We start from the raw sequence: 17,471 nt of genomic DNA on the forward strand, positions 1-17,471 counted from the left end.
TGAAAGCCTTACTAAAGCTTGCACCCCTGACTGTCGAGTTCGTCATCGGTTGTCTGATGTTATGTCCATCCCCTCCCCCCCCCCCCCCCCCCCCCCCTGCCATTCTCCTAAAGACTCTTACATCGTCGTTGTCGCCGTATCTCGGTTCAGTCGCAGTATTTTCCTGCCTGAGGACGCACGTTACAGGGCCGGGTTCCCCCTGGTTAACGTTTTCGACTTCGGCGCGAAGTGCAGAGATCTCTGCGCTCCTGCTATCGCAGATTCTGTGCATGCCTGCACTATTGTTCGTTCTGGTCAAGCAGCATTGATCACGTCAAAGGCACGTGTGCAATCGTTGACATCCTAAGCTAACACAACGAAACGGCGTCCGTGAGATACTTTTAGTAATAAGGACAGAGAGAAACAAGGAAACACGAACAAGATAAATGCGCTCCGTGCTAATACTTCGGTGGTACATTAACACATTTATTTTGTTCGTTTTTCCTTGCGTAATCACGAGAGTATCTCTCGGCCGCCGTTTTGCTTTTTCAGCTTAGGCTGTCGACGACTGTGCCTCCCTTAGGCGTAACTAGAAAGGCGTCTGCGATGGGAAACGGGCGTCGTGCACAAGATGCGTCCTTCGGGACGCCGCATGTTCGTGTTTGTGGTGGTACTGTGAGGTTATCGGGTGCGGCGGGTTGTTTCGTAGTCGACCCCTCGAGGCGAGATAGGGCGGGCAAAAGCGGAGGCGAGGGAGGGGCAGACGCCAGGGGTGAGCGACCCCGTACCGCGGCGGCGTCCGGCACAGCCCCCGTTCACTCGCGCGGGCGCAGTCTGCGCTCAAGCGTCTCGGCGTCCGTCGTCAGAGCCTAGCGCGCGCCGTGGGTCTCGCACACACACCTGCCGGGTGGGTCGTCGCTGTAGCAGAACCCTGGGAACGAGCCCGCGAGATTGCAGAGTGCACGAAAAGGAAAGGGGGTGGGTATCCTCTCTGTGAACATTTGAGAAGATATTTCTGTTCTTGCTTTGAGTGCTGCAAAAGCATTGGTCGAAGCCGGTGTGCGCTGTTCAGTTCTGAAGGAGGGTGGGGAGGGCAGACCCCGTGTCCGCTAAGTGAGGAGATGGAGTAAATGGTGCCCTTATATCTCTCACTCCGTTGCGTTTCGTTGAAATATCGCTGCGCAGCATGTGTGGTTATTTGTCCGACGTGCATAGAACTCGGGTCTGGACACTGAAAAATAAGCTGACCGTGTGAAGTTGGCCCTCGTATGCGTGAGGGTGCAGCTCCCACTGAAGAGGAGGGCGAGGTGAGCTGTTGAGGGGGCATTTGCCTACAACACGGCTCTTTTTTGCGTTTTGTTAACTCGTCTATTCTAAAAATGGGCCGAACGTCTGCTTGCTCTGCCGCAAAGTCGTCGAAAGACGACGTTCTTTTGCCGGCCGTGCAGCCCAATGCCCCCCCTCCCCCTCTCGCTCCTCCCATGATTACTGCAGTGCAAATTCAATTTGAATTGAATTTCACAAATTCAATTTCGAGAAAGCTTGAAACTTGCCTTTCTTTTCGTAACGCTCGCTTTTTTTGTAATTTGCTCCCGTAAAAAGCGGTCTGGCGTATATTTTTAATCAAAATAACGTTGCCTTTGTCGGTTATTTGCTGACATCTCCCGGCCAACGTGCCCGAGGTTTATTTGGCGCTGCATAGAGTGAACATGTATGGCCGACGTCAGTAGTTAATAAATAATATTAAGTGTGGAATTGTTTTTATCGTAACAAGCGCGTCCTGAGTTCATCAACCCAGCAAGTCTGCGTCGTCGCGTGAAATTGGCCTATGCCTTCAGGCATTTTCGAAGCCCCACCCCCCCCCTTGTACAGTAGTATATGTGTAGCACGTAGCTACGCATGCTCGGTGCCGTGTGGCCGCTACCTTTCGCCCCGGCAAACGACCCGGGCGGCGACCCGAGGGGCGCTGTCGTCGCGGCTCTTGTTTTTCTTCCCCTGCTAGGCCGTGAGAGGAGGATGGATGGGCTCCTCTCGCCGAGTTTATTGCCCCCCGAGTGCCTCCTTCTCGGAGGAGGTGGACTGTTTACAAGGCTCGGACACGTCCGCGCGCACGCCCGTAGGCACTGTCGTCAACTGCTAGCCGCGCAGGTGAATGGAACTTCTTCGGCTGGAAGCGCTTTTGTTTGACGGTCTTTCAGCGGAGGCCTATCAATCAGACCATGAAGTTTATAAGGGGGAGGTTACAAGGGCTAACAACTGCGTTTGAAAATGGTAACGGCAACCACGAAAAGTTCCGTCTTTTCGCCTACGGGATTAGCTTGACCTGTGATAGTCGGACCAGAGAGGGGTGGTAAAACGGTGCTAACACGCGATGACAACTCGCGCGTCTAACATCACTGCTTAAGTGCGTTTGGCCGTGCCCCGGAAGTGTAGATTGGCCGCCGGATTCCCGGCAACGGCTGGCTCCGTCTGCGCGCTGTTGTGCAAGCTTTGGTCATATTTCGAGTACGGTTTCAGCCCGAATATTTGGCTGCGTGCTCGCTCTAGGGGAAAACGCGTGTCGAGCGCGAGGAAGCTTAGAAGTAATACAAGTTTTCGTTTACACAAGCCGGTTCTACAAACAAGAGAAACCGTTTCATATTCAATTGCGCTACGCATACAAAGACAAATGGGACGCTAACAGGATGAGTTGCAAGTTGCACAAACTTGCAACTGTTTATTAAAAAACGGAGATAAAAACGGGGGAAACCTAAATATAAGTACAAGCCTGGTCCTGGTCTTTGTATACGTAGCGTAATTCAATATGAAACATTACCAACTCCCCCATTCAACGTCAGAGAAATCGCGTTTCTCACTTCCTGGCGCGCTGATACGTAAATTTCGGGACGTGAAGCGACTATCAGCGTGACCGCGGAGAAGTTTACTTGAATGTTATATTTGCCTTCCCGCACTGCTGAAAAGCGCTGTCTCACGTCGCCGCCCCTTTGAATTTGTCATTCGCGAAAATCTCTCCGCTGAGGCCAGGCGAATTCAATGAGAGCTCTCCTGTCGTCCGCCGCGTCTTCTCGTTCATCCACGCGACCGCGGAGAAAGTGGACGCGACCCTCTTTTCCTCCTCTCTGCGCGGGTGTAGCGCCGCGGCTTCTCACGCTGTGTCGCGCACGGCCGTAGCCGAAAATTGGCACCGGATCAGAGGACCGGCCTTCTCTGTCCGCGTCGCTTGAGAGAGGACGACCGGGTCCACAGAGTCCACAATGCGAAGCTAACCGAGGGGGAGACGTCGTCGCTTTCGGCCATGCTTTCCACCCCCCCCCCCTTTTTTTTTTTAGCTGTTATTTGGGGTCATGCATAGTGTTCTCACCGAGGGGAGAGGAGAGTTGAATGAGGGGACTTGACAAATGATACCCACCTTGCTGTCACGGTGCCTCTCTCTGCTCAGTCTGCTCTCTCTCTCAGGTTTGCTCGGCAGCCGTTCTGTGCGAAGCGCACTTGTAGATGCCGAAAACGAGAACAAACAGTGGGGACAGGGCCCGACATGCGGGCCATGTTTTTATATCGTCCAAGTTTTCGTGCACTAAAGCGGGTGCTTACAAAGCGGGCTGCAATGCGACGCTCGATGCTTCGTGGATTAGATTGCAAGGAAATGAGAGCCTAAGCGGTGGTTCTTCGTCGCACGGTGTGACCGAAAAATGTGAGGGTGCCGGCTAGTTGGTAAGCCGTACTGCTCGAAGCGCAAAAGAAAACAAAGTACGACAAACAAGTGCTGATTTGTGGCCCTTTTCTCAGCCCGTTGTCTTTTCTTTGCACTTCGAACATTATGGTGTTACCGAGTCAACCAAAATTAGCGCCGCCCACAGGGACGGCTCGAATCTCGCTGCTCTAGGGCGTGAACTGTTGTTTCCGAATGTACCGCGGGACAGTTTTTGACGGCGTTGTCACCTTTCCGAGACAGGGGGCGGTGTTCCTCAGCCGGCCTTTCATTGAACTTTTCTATTTTTAATCCACGGGTGGCGTTCTCGGTGGCGCATTGATTTGCCGCCTCGGGCGTCCAGCGGCGACGCAAGAGAGTGGCGCGCTTTCAGCGTGACCCGGTATTCGGCGGCCGGAGCGGGAGGGGTAGTGGTTGTGTGCGCGCAGGTCGTGAACCCCTGCGAACGAGGTCACGCGCCGGTCACATCTGCTGCGGCCCCCCGGTCGCTCTCGCGGAAGTGACTCCGCTGCCGCTGCCCGGGCTTCGACCCGCCGCCTCGGCGCGCTCGATGCTCGCTGCAGGCAGGTCACATTCCGAGGTGGGAAATGGTATCAAATATGGCCCCTCAACCGCCGGCTTTATTTATGGACACTTCGTGCTCTTGGACGACGACCTCAATAGTGAGCGGTAACACACGGAAATCGGTACTGAGGTTTAATTTAGGTGAGCATTATGAGCTTGGTAAAAAAAAAAAAAAGAAATGTGAAGGAAACCACAGCCCATCGGCTGTTTTTAAGTCTAGCGCACCATTTCTCTAAATCGGGTCAGAGTGCGATCTGTCAAAGCGCCACTTCGATTGATTTTTTTTCTCATTGACGCCAGCGGAGTGAAGCCAACTTGTCATGGATTCGGTGCGTAAAGACGATATTCAGGAGCAGGCATCCCTTTCTGTTGTTTCGATTTCATTCGAAACTGCCATCTGCGTCTTCGCAGGGCTCGTTGGAGACGGGGCTGCCCCTTTTTGTGACGCTTCGCAGGGGAGAGAGATCATTGTCTGCGGACATAATTTTCTGCACCATTCATGTTCTCAAGAGCTTTCCCGCGAAATCTCGCGCGTATGGAAACGCCGACCGAGACTTGCGCGCAGCAAGCCGAGCGGGTGCTGGGAAGATCACATTCTCGTTCCAGTCATGCAGCACTGCTGGTGTCTCTTCGTATCCACACCGTTTTAGTTGCATCGACCACCCTCCGGTACGCTTGCTGAGGACGGGCTGTCCTCGCTTCCCTTATAACACTTCCCCTCGGGAAGTTGTTTTTTCGCCCTGTGTACCTTTCCTTTCGCGCTCGTGTAACTGACCCACGCTACGCGGTTCGGTGTCTTCTCTCGCTCGCAGTGCGTGCACGCGCCGGTGCGTTTCCCACAAAGCGCCCAGCTGGAGAGGGGCAGGGCGGCCGGAATTGGGTCGTGCACTGCACCCGACCCGGAAGTGCTGCCTGTTGTCGGGGGGCGACAGCCGTGGTGCGCGGCGGAGGCCGCTGATGAACGCGACATTGTGCGCGCCTGATTGATGGATCGCCGCCCGTGGGCTTTCCAAACCCCGGTCAGATTGCGGGGAGCGGAACTTTCGTCGGACGTCCGTTGCTGATCCGGCCGATGCCCTCGAACGCCGTGCTGCCGATGGTGATGGTGCGAGGTCGCGTGGAGTCGTCAACTGCTTGTGAATGAGCTCAGAGCACTAGTAACGCTTGGTCCTGAAGTGCGGCTCACTCGTTGCTCACATTTGAGCGAGGTGTGTTTAAACGAGCCATCGTGAGCTTGCGCTGACGTAATTGAAGCTGGTCATTCGAGTGTTGTGGCCGAGCTGCGTGCTTTTGTTGTTCACCGTTGTTTCGCGAGGTGCCTACCCCGGAGACCGGTACCATGCGCGAAACCAGCGCGCCAGCTGCGATGTGAAAGAGCTTCCCGTGCGTCGACGTTGCCCCGCGGTCATTAGCCGTAACGGTCGGTGTGCAGCTCGCTGGCGTGCGCGCAGGTGCGACTTCGCTAGCCGGCCGGATATCACGCCCCCCGTGGCCGTGTCTGCCCCCGCGCCGAAGGAGGCGAGCGGACGCCTGGGCGGATCTGCAGCTTCCGGTCTTGGATTGCGCGCGCCGAGGTCGCGGCGCCGGATGTTGGCGCGATGAGCACACTACTCGGGAATGGTCCGCTCGCAGTGCCTCTTTCGCACGCACCTTTTCGACGCACATCCAGCCTATTGGAAAGCTCGGAGTGTTCACTATAAAGTAGGGTGCCTTCGTGAAATTGTCCTAGTAGGTACCGCAAATGCCTGCCCTTCGTACGAATTTGTTGGACGTCGTGTAGGGTTGCACCTCCCAGCAGCTTCACTTTGTTGTCGCGCAGCTGATGTGGCACCCTTAACAAGAAGCAAGGAAAAGAGAGTCGGCTCGTGGCGTGTCATGAAGCCCTGTCGGAATCCGTCGACATACTTTGTTTCTCTCTCAGGGCTACCGCACACTTGGCATATCTTAGCCAAGAACAGCAGAACGTATAACATCCCTGGATTGCGCGTGCATCGTGCCAGAAATAGTCTTTCGTCACCTCCTTGCCTTCCTTCCAGCACACGCCAGCCCTCCTCCCGGTGCTCGCGTGCGCTGATGATGGGGATGCACGCCGAGGGGGCGTCGCGCGTTCCTTCACCCTTGCCTCCTCCTCGTACGGCTATCGCTCATTACCCTTTCCGGGCGCTCCCCCTCTCGGCGGACCACTTTCGTTTCGTCGCGTGTGTTTTTCTGCTCCTACGCGGTGGTTGCACATGGTGTTTCCCTGCAAGGGGTTCCGTGAATGTGAACTCCCTCTCCTTCCAATCGCGGCATCCGTCGATTCCGAGCCCTTCCTGCCTCCTCTCCTCCGCACCCTGAGCGCGCCCTCCCTCCTCCGTTCGGTGCCGCCATCGCGCGGGAGGCATTGGCCTCAGCAGCAGCGAAGGAAGTGCCGCCGCGAGAGGAACGACCCGGGTCCGTTCGTTTGCCCCGGCCGGAGAGCAGCGAGATTCAGGAACTCGTCCCCTCCGCGCGCGGCAGTCGCCCCTTGGCGGGACAAACGGCGCCATTAGCGCCTGACCGCTGGTCGGCGGGGTTCAAGGACCAGACTCTGACGGCGGGGACAGGAGGAGGTGACGCCCTCCGCGTTGCCCGCATCTTTCGGCTCGCCCGCTCACGTGTGAAGCGGTTGGGTAGTGCTGCGCTCCGTTTCAGTACCGTACAGCTGCTGCGACTGCCAATGGTGCAGACACAGAAACGGACGGAAAGTTCCGTCGCTCACATAATCTCTGCACTAGTTCTTGAAGTGCGCGCGCAGGTCGAATAGACGGACCAAATTCAAAGATTCCCGCTTGTGCGGGAAGTTTAAAGCACCCGCAGGTTGTTAGCATCATTGCCAGGCGTGGTAAAAGCAGCAGGCATACGCGAACTCTTGTGTGTAGTAGTGCCGCTCACGTTCCGTTCTTTCGCAACGACATTCGACAAAGCGCAAACAAGAAAGCACAAAAAGATTGAGGTCTAATTCCGGAGTGCAACCCTGGAGACCATTGCAGGAGAAAAGAAGAGTTCAGCGTCTGGGCAGGGCACCAATACAGATGAATGGCTTTTGCGGTGAGAATCGAACCAAACTTTGTTGTGGAGGAGAAATGAACTGAGCAACTTATTTGATAGGCACGATGCAAGTGACTGGCAACCGTGGTATTCCTAGGGCGCGTTTATCCTTGTTTGTCACTCGGGGAAAGGGAAACTGGATTGGTGTACGTCAGCGGTTGCGTTCCTCTACCTATACTATCATACAAGAGGGAAACCTGGCGTAGCGACTGGGCGAGCTTAAAGCCCCTAGAGCCGCATTTTGTTACTTTGGAAGTTTACATGCTGAAATACTTCTCGACAGGATTTTTTTTTATAATGTTCACCGGAAACAAAAATTGAAAGGTCCCGCCACTTTGGTGTTTGTCTCTGCTGTGTCATTTGCAGGGCGGCCGTCCCGCCGTTGAGCTTACTCTTTCCTCGTTGTAGCACGTTTTCCGCAACTGGGCACGAGCGTGGACAACATAGAGTTTCATACAAATAACTAGAGGGGAAACTAGCGCTAGTGTCAACGCGAACATGGCAGCTGCGCTTACGCTTCAATGGGGATGATGGGTAGTTGTGGAACCGGATGGCGTAGGATCAAAACGGGCTTATGGCTGCGCAAATGGTGTTTTTTGACAAAAAAGCCCTCATTGCCCGGCTCTCCGTTTACAAATTACATGGCGAACAAGAAATTTAGTGACGAAAAACCGAGTTTGTACGAAATAAAACCGCGCGTTTAAATAAAAAGCAGACGCGGAGTCCAGGGGGTTTGTGGATCAGGTTTGCCATTTTCTGCCAACTACAGCAGGACGCGGACTTCTTTAAAAACTACTTGTAAAAATTTCGGCGCTGGTGGTTTGTAATAGTAAGAAAATTTCTGTGCTCATAAGAAAAAAGAAACCGATTACCTCTGGAGAAGTTATATAGTGACGTACATCAAGCTGCGTTCCTATCAGCCGCCGGTGCTGCTGTTATACGCCGTAGGAGCCGGCGTTCCCACGAAAGGTGTGGCTGTTCCAAGTGATTCGCAACCGTCGTCAGCTTTGACCAGCTTTGACAATGCATTGCTCTGCCGAATGAACAGCGCCGCATCCTAATTAGCAGACAACTTCTCCGCACAGAGCGCCGTCATTTGTGTTTACATGCTCGCTGTGCGGCATGCATTGATAACCCACCCAATTCGCAACTCTGGTTATAAAACATTCCACTCAGGGCGGCGTCAGTGCACGCGAGGCATGCAGTTCAAGGAGAAACGTATTTTGATCACTCCTCTCAACACCCCGCCTAGGCAAATTCGTTCATGTAAATCCAAAACGAAAACGAAACTGCCTGCAATCCATAGTAAGTTCCGCGAGCCATCAAGCGCCAATCCGAATCCACAACTACCCATCACGCCCATTGAGGCGTACGATCGCAGCGCCAGTTTCCCCTCTAGTTATATTGTAAGAAACTCTATGGTGGACACAGTGGCATGTCGTCCCTAGATAAGTGAATAGCCCTTTCGCGCCGAAGCAGCGAGCCGCGTACTGCTATGAGGACGTGCGACAAAAGAAAAGAAACAGATGGTAGCATGGATGAGCTATGTCGCAGGCCCGGCCAAGAATGAAAAACTTGTACCATGATGGCACGCGAGCATATTCTAGTATGACACGGTGTGCCTCCGGCGTGAATCCCAGAGCATGGCCCGAGCGCAAATCGACCGCGTCCTCCGCCAGCGGCAAGCGGCGCTGCGGTCACGGCAACCGCGGAGTGCGAGAAAGCTGCGAAGCTCTGCAACGGCCGGCGCGTTGTGGAGAGGAGGCGAGGCCGACGCGCCAGCAGCGATGGCGGGCGGGTCAGACGGTCGGCGGAGTCGAAGCTGTGCGCTCGGTTGCGGTCGGGATCCGCGCAGTGCCTACGGAGCGAGTGCGGCGCCGTGCCCGCTGGACGCATGTGGCTGCTGCCGCCTGCGCTGCGCCTGCCCTGCCTAGACTGGAGGCCGCACAACGAGGACGGCCTGAGGAGGCGCCGTGCTCTTCTGCGATTGTGTCCTTTGTGCTAGTGCCGCGGTGGTGGTGCTTTTCAGCGCTGCCGCCGGGCCGAAGAGCGGTACACGACGCTTGCCCCGCGAGCGCCGCGATGGGGTCGCCAGTCGCTGAGGCTCGGATCGTGCCGTAAGTGCGTTGCTGCTGCTGCACGGCCTTCCCTTACCTATTATTACATTTCCGGGCGTAGTCGCTACGAGCTCAACTCTCCAAACCACGCGATCTGTGTGAACGGGCTTGAGCTCCGTCACAGGTGTGGCGTGAGTGGTAGCTTTACAAGGACCAAGTCGGAGCGCTACTAAGTTCGTTCCTCCTGGACCCCGGCAAGAAAGAGGACACGAAATGCTGCCTCTGGTTTTCTGTGGCCGTCCCTGGTACGCACCACAAAAGGCCAGCGAACTTGGAGCAGCCATTGTGTTGCTGTTTCAAGCGCGATTGCTCTTGTTATCGCTCAGAAACGAGCTATTTGCATTTCGTACCTTTCACTTTTTTATCGCGCTCGGAACCGGCTCGGTCCCTTTTTCCGTACTCGCTGCATCGGCCAGTGCTGTATTCTCTTTCGAACGCCCCCTGTAACTGGAAAACATTCTCGCGTTACGCGAGGTCCCCGTTACCTCTGCTCGATTGCACGCTCGGCCGCCGCCGCAGCAGCTGACCTATGCTCTCCTTTCGTGGACGACACCAGCTGTCGCGCGCCCCGTGTAAAGACAATGCTCTTTTGTGCCGCTTCGTTCCTGCTGCCGCTGCTCGCCGAACGGGCGTTGTTTTTCCACTGACGTCGTCGACGGTTCGCAGCCGCTGGAAGAGTAATCTCGTTCAGGTCGAACCATCGCCTCATGTATTTACAGGAGGCGATGGTCGAACCCACCTAGGGCAGCTACTGAGGTGCAGCTTTGAATTGTTGCGCATGCGCGGTGTTACAAGTCTGCGTATACAAGTGTCTGCTTCCCATAATATTCAAGTCGAGAGAAATGCACGGCTTTTTTTCCCCCCACCCGTTGTGTGTTTTTTTCTACGCTGTGGCAAGCTGGAAAGATTAAATCCCCTCAGTTTGTAATTTTGCAGTGACCAGAACCACTCCAGAGTAGTTTCGGGGTGTTTTGTTTTTATATTTTCTGTAGTTTCTATCCCCAGAGCAGTTCAGGTCTGACCACGAACTGCTCGGAAACTATTCTGGCCGGGCGAATCGATGCGACCTCTCGTTTCGTTGCCCTCGGCACTCTCCCGCTCTGTCGCGCGTACGTGCAAACGTCCTTCGGAGCATGCGCGCCAGCGAGTTTCCCGTGTAATTCGCTTCCGCGAACCCGGTTGTAACCTTGCACATGTGACGGCCATGCCACGCGCTGCCTGAATCATGCTTGATTCGGGCGGCAGTCACTCCGTGAATGAGTAGTGTGTCGTAACTTGACACGCCGAATCCTGTGCTGCGTGTATGTCGGTTGCGTTTCCGCACCCCCGCCTGTTCCGTAACTGCAGGTGTTTATTGCTCGAACCTCGGCTACCAAATGTTGTTAGCGTCGCTTCCTTTGCAGATGTGTCGCTCGCTTCGTGTAAAAGGTCTGTCGCTGCGACGTAGGCACAGTCACAGCGGAGACGGACAGTTCATTCCAACTCTGTTGTGAGCTTGTTGAGAAATCAGTAACCTCTGTTACGTAGGCTTCGGGTGTTTGGCGGTTCTACCACAGCTGCGCTTCAAAAGCGGCCTGTAAACAAAAGCCCTTCGAGCCCGTTGTTATCGCATTCTCTCAGCTCAGCGGCAGACGTCAGCGTTCGTTTCCCTATGCTATTTGTAGCCCGATAACGCACCGACCTCCGGGTGTCGCGCGCTCAAGTTTTGCCGAAGCCAGTATGTTGGTTGGCCGGTTCTGTATTCTTGAGGCCCAGCGCACTTTAAACGACAGGCACACCTGTTTGAAGTGCGCTGTTCAAGAATCTCGAAAGTGCCATCTGGCCCATCAGTCTACCCTTGTATTTTAAATGCAGAGCATTTCTTTAACTCACGATGTCACCCGGCGTGCCTCGGCGTCCGCAACAGCTGTTCCAGGTGCGCCCTCTCCCCCACTTCTCTCCCGCATCACACTACCCTCCTCGCTCTCAACAACAGGTCCGCACCCCTCCCCCTACACTATATAAAAATATAATACTTACCGGCGCCTGGTTTCGATCCCACGACCCTGCGGGCGGAACGCAAGGTACATGGTGCTCTACCCACTGCGCCACAAAGCCGACACAGAATGGAAGGCTACGAACGCGCCTTATATCCTTGACTCATTCAAACTACGTCAAGAAGCTGCTGATACAACGCATTCACTACCACCAACTCCCCAAACACTAAACGTTAACGCAGTACACCCACCCCCTATGCGACGCATTTACTCGAGTCCCCCTCGCGGGGAGATGGGCCCTTTTTTTTTAACTACTAGCGGAACCCGGATGCCTGATTCTGTGAACGATAAAGGGATAGCGGAGTTTTTTGGCCAACTCTTATTGGTAACACCATTGTGTAGATCAACACGTTTATCAATTATTGAGCCACAAAGGCAGTCTGGATATATAAAAACAACTGGAGTGGCGGCAATACGATTTTTACGCATTGGTGGACAATTCTGGGTTTTTGGACCCGTTTACACATTCCAGCCATCGCCGGGCACTACAGTTAGTTGATTTTACACTTCGCTTATTTAATCTTTCGGTGCCGCTCCAGTACGCCTAATAGGGCGGACAAGGTTGAAATTCTGTCAAGGCCCGCAGCTGGTAAGCGTGTGTGTAAGTGCTGTGTAGCAGGGTGTCCGGCGCAGCCAATGGTTGGAGCTGTATCTGAGAACACGGCAGGTGGGTATAAGGTCACTGTGCCTTATCTGACGGACGTTTCCGTCCGCGGTCATGTGGGGGCTAGGGACAGTTCAAACGTATATCGCCCGACGCCAAATCTTGCTTGTGCGCTGCTATCGTCAGCATGGCGTCCGAGCGATTTAGAAGCACTTTTAGGGGCGAAGCCCGTCAGGGGCTCGGGCTGTCGGCGTCTCCTGTCGTCGTTTCATGTAGCCATGTTACCAAAACACCGGGACACTCGTGTTCCAACGCCTCGCGCTAGAGCGTTTCACCACTGTGTACAAAAACGCGTACTAAAAGAACACACCGAGACACTCGTGCTAGAGCGTTTCACCTCCGTGGACAAAAACGCCTACTGAAAGAACACACCGAGAAACTCTTGTTCCAACGCCTCGTGCTAGAGCGTTTCACCTCCTTGGACAAAAACGCGTACTAAAAAAAACACACCGAGACACTCGTTTTCCAACGACTCGTGCTAGAACGCTTTGTGCTTCAAAGCTGTATACCGTAATTACCCGATTCTAACGCGCACCCGATTTTCCTGGCAAAAAACCGGAAAAACTTGCACCTCCGATTGTAACGCGCAAGGAACTTTGTCAGCAAGAAAAACGAATGCGAAAGAAACAGGCGATTTATTTCCCGAAGTATCCGATTCTAACGCGCACTCGATTTTTCGGCCTATTTTTGCGGAAAAAAGGTGCGCGTTAGAATCGGGTAAGTACGGTACTTCTACTCTCCAACGGTTTCATCTCCGTATGCAAAAGCGCCAAGAATACTTGTAGACTGCATGCTTGGCCCCTCCCCAGGTTTCACGTCAGTGGTGATGGCCCGGGACTTTTTTAATGCGTAGCATTCTTTGCCGAGTACTGCCACAGCCAGGACCCTGTAACGCCCTGCATATACGAAAAAATGCAGATATCGCGAAAGTTTCACTGGTAATCGCTATAATAGCGTGAAGGGAGATAACTTCTATGAAAATTCTGGAAAACTGAAAAAAAAAGCAAAATACAAACAAATGCGGAAAATGGCGAAACGTGTACCGCCCTGAATTTCCACAATAATGCAGATTTCGCGAAAGTTCCACCTGTAGTCGTTATAATAGCGTAAATGGAGATAACTGCTCGGACAGAATTTAGAAAAACAAAAAAAAAGATTGGCTGTAAACAACTCAAGACAAGCGGCATAAGAATGCTACGCATCAGATAATTATCTGAATTTCTGCAGAATTTTTTTTTATGAGAGGCTGGTTATGATGATATCCGTGAGTGCTGTGTTTGGTCATTCGTTGGAGTTATAAAATGAATCTAGTGACTTGTAGCGTAATGTGTCTGTTAAGCACGTACGCTTTAAGCATGATTTCTTCCCCCGGAGGTAGCGCCAACAAAGCATTGAGAAGACTTGTCACTCCGATTGTTTGAAGCGACTAAGCACTTTTCTCTAGCGTCCAAGTTATTGTCTTGTCCAAAGGGTTGCTTTGGGGCTGGAGACTGGCGAATTTACACCAGGTAGCGCTCGCTTCAGACCGTGGGAGGAGTCGGCCGAAGAAGCGACTTGCGAAAAGGGAGCGATAGGGCATTTCCTGCGTGTGTAACATGGTCTGCGCTTAGAGCTGGTGGCGTCGTCGCCAGAAGATTGATGATGATAAATTCTAGATTAAAAACTTTTAACGTTCCTCCTCGCGACTCATATTTCTCGACGCACTCGCCACGGCTCACCCTTCCGGAGAATCAGCAACTACGCCAAGCACAGGAACGTTCCAAAAAATTCCAAACGCCAGTTTATTTCGGTCCAGGTATGCCACGATGAAAGCTCCCACCTCAGCGGGAGACCTGTCATTTTTTTCTTTATCTTGTTGCTTACAGCTAGCTGACTCCATTGGGGAAAGCGGAGCCTACCGAGGCCGGAGTTAACGTCGGCTTAGCGGCGTTCCCTCTCGCAGCCAAGTTATAGCAGGTTAACAGACAATAAAAAATAAATAGGAGCGAAAGGCCAGAGGTATTTTTCCGTAAACACCAATTTCCATAAAAACGCGTCGAGGTCCTGTGACGCAGATTCTTCGCTCGTCGAAGGCTCGCACGTGCGAACGCGGGACGCAGACGGGGCCTTTATTTAGTGCTTCAAGGCTGGGCCTCGCTGCCACCTGAACGTTGTGTGGGATTTAAAAATTGCAAGTGCTGAGCGCGGCGTTTACGGAGTGATCAAAAGACACTGGAAAAGGGGCGAAATTCTGCTGCGCGTCTTGGCTGGCGTCACCCAATTACTCTGTGCGCTTCTAGAATTCGGTGGTGCTTCTTAAAAGAAAGTGTATTCGCGTTGCGCGGAACAGCCGTAGCTCGCCATGAGCGCAGCGTATGCGCGAAGAGCCCCGTCCGTCGCTGAACGTGTGGGCTTGCAGGCTCACGCGATGTTCGGCTTCTTCGTGCCTCCTTGGGAAACGCATCCAGGATGACGCGAAGGGCAGCGGAACGCGGCGTATCAGTTTTTGCTCGGCTTCCTCTCCGCCGCTGCTTCCTGTTTTTCTGGCGGCCGCATTGCCATCCGATCGTCACGTCTCCGATGCGATCTCGGTGCGCCGTCGTCGTCAATGGCTCTCATCTGGCTCGCTTCCGCCGCGACTCTCGCGAGCGCTTCTGTCCTGCCCCTTATTAGTAGAACCTGTACTTACCGTAGGGCTGGCATAATGCTTTTTTTTTTTCGTGGCGGTGTATGCAGTACGTTGATCTCATTTCAGCTCACGCGCGGGTGGCGAGGCTTTTGGTCTATGCTATTTGAATAATCGCTGGCGGCCTGAATTCATTTGTACTTGTCAGGTTCTGAGAGATCAGGAAAGCAAATTGAGACTAGGACCTTTATTTCTTCCACACCCTCAACATCGATGCGTGCTAAGCCGGCCACGTGTTAACGGAAGTAAAGTTTCGAGAGCGTACGACCGAGACCAGCGGAGGAGCGTAGAGGAAAGCGAGATGTAGAGAAACAAAGGGGAGCGACATTGGAATAGTCTCGTCACAAGTCCAGTTCACCGTCGCGCACATGTAGTTGGGCAATTGGCGAGCGCCAGTTCGGGGAAGCTGCGTGGTTGTGTAGTTGTGAGCCCGAGCAGCGCATATATAGTTAGTAGTAGGCGAAGCTGAAGGCTTGAAAGTTTTCTAGCCTGTGCGTGCCCAAGGAGCTCTTTTGCAACAAGCAGCCCAACGTTTGTAGCTATGCGTGCTGAGCATTGCGGATTCCCCTAAGCACGCCGGCAGGCTGCATATCAATCATTGTACGAGATGCGAATGACCCTGAGCCAAAAACGGGGATAGGTCGTCTATGTCCAAACCAGTGTTTCCGCTCCATTGTCTTGTGGCTTTTAAACAGCAGTCTCGTTCACCCGGGCTTCCCCCCCTCCCCCGTTTCGCGAGTCTTGAACGCGGCCCTGTTTTGAGGGGTGTTCATTGTGTAAGTGTTTGCGCCTTGTCTTCGGAGCGCTTGACGCATCGACCAGTTTCTTCTTTCTGTAATCCACCCCCTCTTCTCGGTTTCTCGGCGCGTGCCCTTTGCGGGTAAACTTGGAAGCTTGCGCAAGTGACCCGTCGGTCACGTGCACCTTCCCGAAGGAGGCAGTGCTGTTTGGGAAAACAGCTGTGGAAACTATCGCGCAGCAAGTGACGCGCTTGTTATTGCCCGCGGAGGTTCTTTGTCCTTGCATAACGACGCGTGCTGGACGAAGTGTGAAAGGAGAAGGCACGAGGCGACCACGGGGACAGGGAGTAAACACGACGGCGGGAGCTTTCTGTTCGCTGCAGAATCGAGTAAAAACGGCGCGTTTCTCTTGTTTTCCTGGCGCTGCGCGCGCCTTTATTAATGAGCATTGGCGTGCACGTGCAGCCGCGGTCACGCCTCCTGCCCGCATCCACGTCCCTAACGGAACTTATCCGAAGCAAGGTATGTATGTGGCTTCAGAGGTGGCCTGTTTCGTGAAGACGGCTCTTCGACACAGTTCTCGTCTGCGGGTAGCGAAATCTAGATCGATAACGCCAGTTCGTGTCGATTCTGGCGACGTCTTTAGCAGGCAGCGTGTATAGTTCGCGTTTTAAGTCTGGGCACTTTTTTTTTTTTTACTTAAGACGAAAATATCCTCCCCCCCTTCCCCCCCTTTTTTTTTTTTTTCGTCAGGCCTGACGCGTCACCTTCTGCGTGCAGGCGTTTTCTCTCTCTATCTTTCGTCACGTGGCGTTGCTGAGCTTGCACCCGAGCGGCGGTTTCGTTTTGCAACTGGGCGAAGGGTCCTTCGTTGTTCGCGTGGCTGCCGGCAGAGGCTGGGTGACGCAGCGGCGCCGTCGAGCAGCCTGCGTGCGTCAGGATCCCGAGTACGCCCGTGGCTGGCTCCTCACGAATCGAATTGGATACATGCTCCTACGGAGGTCAGGTGATTAAAGGAATTGAGTCATCTGTGCTCCAATTTTCAACACCTCCTGGTTTTATCTCCGAATGACGTGCAAGGTTCACTTCGACCGTTCTCCTTTGAATCCTGAAAGCTTCGTCTGCCCACGCATTTCATTTCTCCGTCCTGCGCGAGGGACGGAAATTCGACCCCTTGTAACGCGATAGTCTGGTTCAAGTGCGACCTGGAGGTGCACTTATTTATTTTAAATCAAAACGGTCGCAGGTGCGCACATACGCCCTTCCTCCCTCTGTCCCGAAGCCTTGTTCCTGATTGAACTGCTCCTCATGCCGCTTACGTTATTGGGGGTGCGCGATGAAATGACACAGCTTGGTTCGATCACCAAGTCTTTATGCGGTAAAGATTTTTTTTTTCTTTCTTTTTCTGTGAACGGAAGAACGTGGACGGAAACTTAGGTCGACCCGAACTTCCGAAAACTCGTGTTGCCAGTCAAAGAACGCTGCGCATTGAAATTGTCATTTGATGGTGGGCAATCAGTGTCGTCGTCCCTTTCCGCGATTCCGCGCCCGAAGGTCTCGACGTCGAATGCTCCCGCCCCGAGCGCCCTTCCGCCGCGTACGCGAGTGGTCCTGAGCACGCAGCGTGTATACAAAGCTGCGCGGAACTGGCTCGTCCCCGAGCGCACACGTGCGGCCAATGCAACAGCAGCCCCGGGCGCTGCGCTAGCGTAGCAGGGCGGAAGGCCACATGGGCGGCCTTTTATGGCCCCCTGCGCGCGCTCACTTTCGCCTCTGCTAACGGCGCGTTTGTTGACTGCTTCCTCGCGTGCGACGGTCTCATCTGGCGTGCTCGTCGCGCGCGATTGTTGCTGCGCGTGTGCCGGCCATGGTTTACGTGCCGATGACGCTGGGCGGAGGGAAGGCGACCTCCCGGGGCGGCTTCGAAC

At 54.0% G+C, this 17,471-nt stretch overlaps 1 protein-coding gene across 5 annotated transcripts in view; it reads left to right on the forward strand.

Annotated features, from left to right (window-relative positions):
- Rdx (BTB/POZ and MATH domain-containing protein rdx) overlaps positions 1-17,471 on the forward strand; it is a 99,269-nt gene that overhangs the window by 53,197 nt on the left and 28,601 nt on the right. Inside the window, exon 1 of one of the 5 annotated variants that reach the window (XM_077706848.1) lies at positions 9,100-9,438. The exons of the other annotated variants lie outside the window; for them this stretch is intronic. The gene's annotated coding sequence lies outside the window, so the exon portion shown is untranslated. Of the gene's footprint in view, positions 1-9,099; positions 9,439-17,471 lie in introns of those variants that run through there. 5 annotated transcript variants of the gene reach the window in all.

This window comes from Haemaphysalis longicornis, unplaced genomic scaffold (genome assembly GCF_048455015.1).
Source record: "Haemaphysalis longicornis isolate Haplotype H1 unplaced genomic scaffold, Haemaphysalis longicornis Haplotype H1 scaffold_4, whole genome shotgun sequence".
Lineage (NCBI taxonomy): Eukaryota > Metazoa > Arthropoda > Arachnida > Ixodida > Ixodidae > Haemaphysalis > Haemaphysalis longicornis.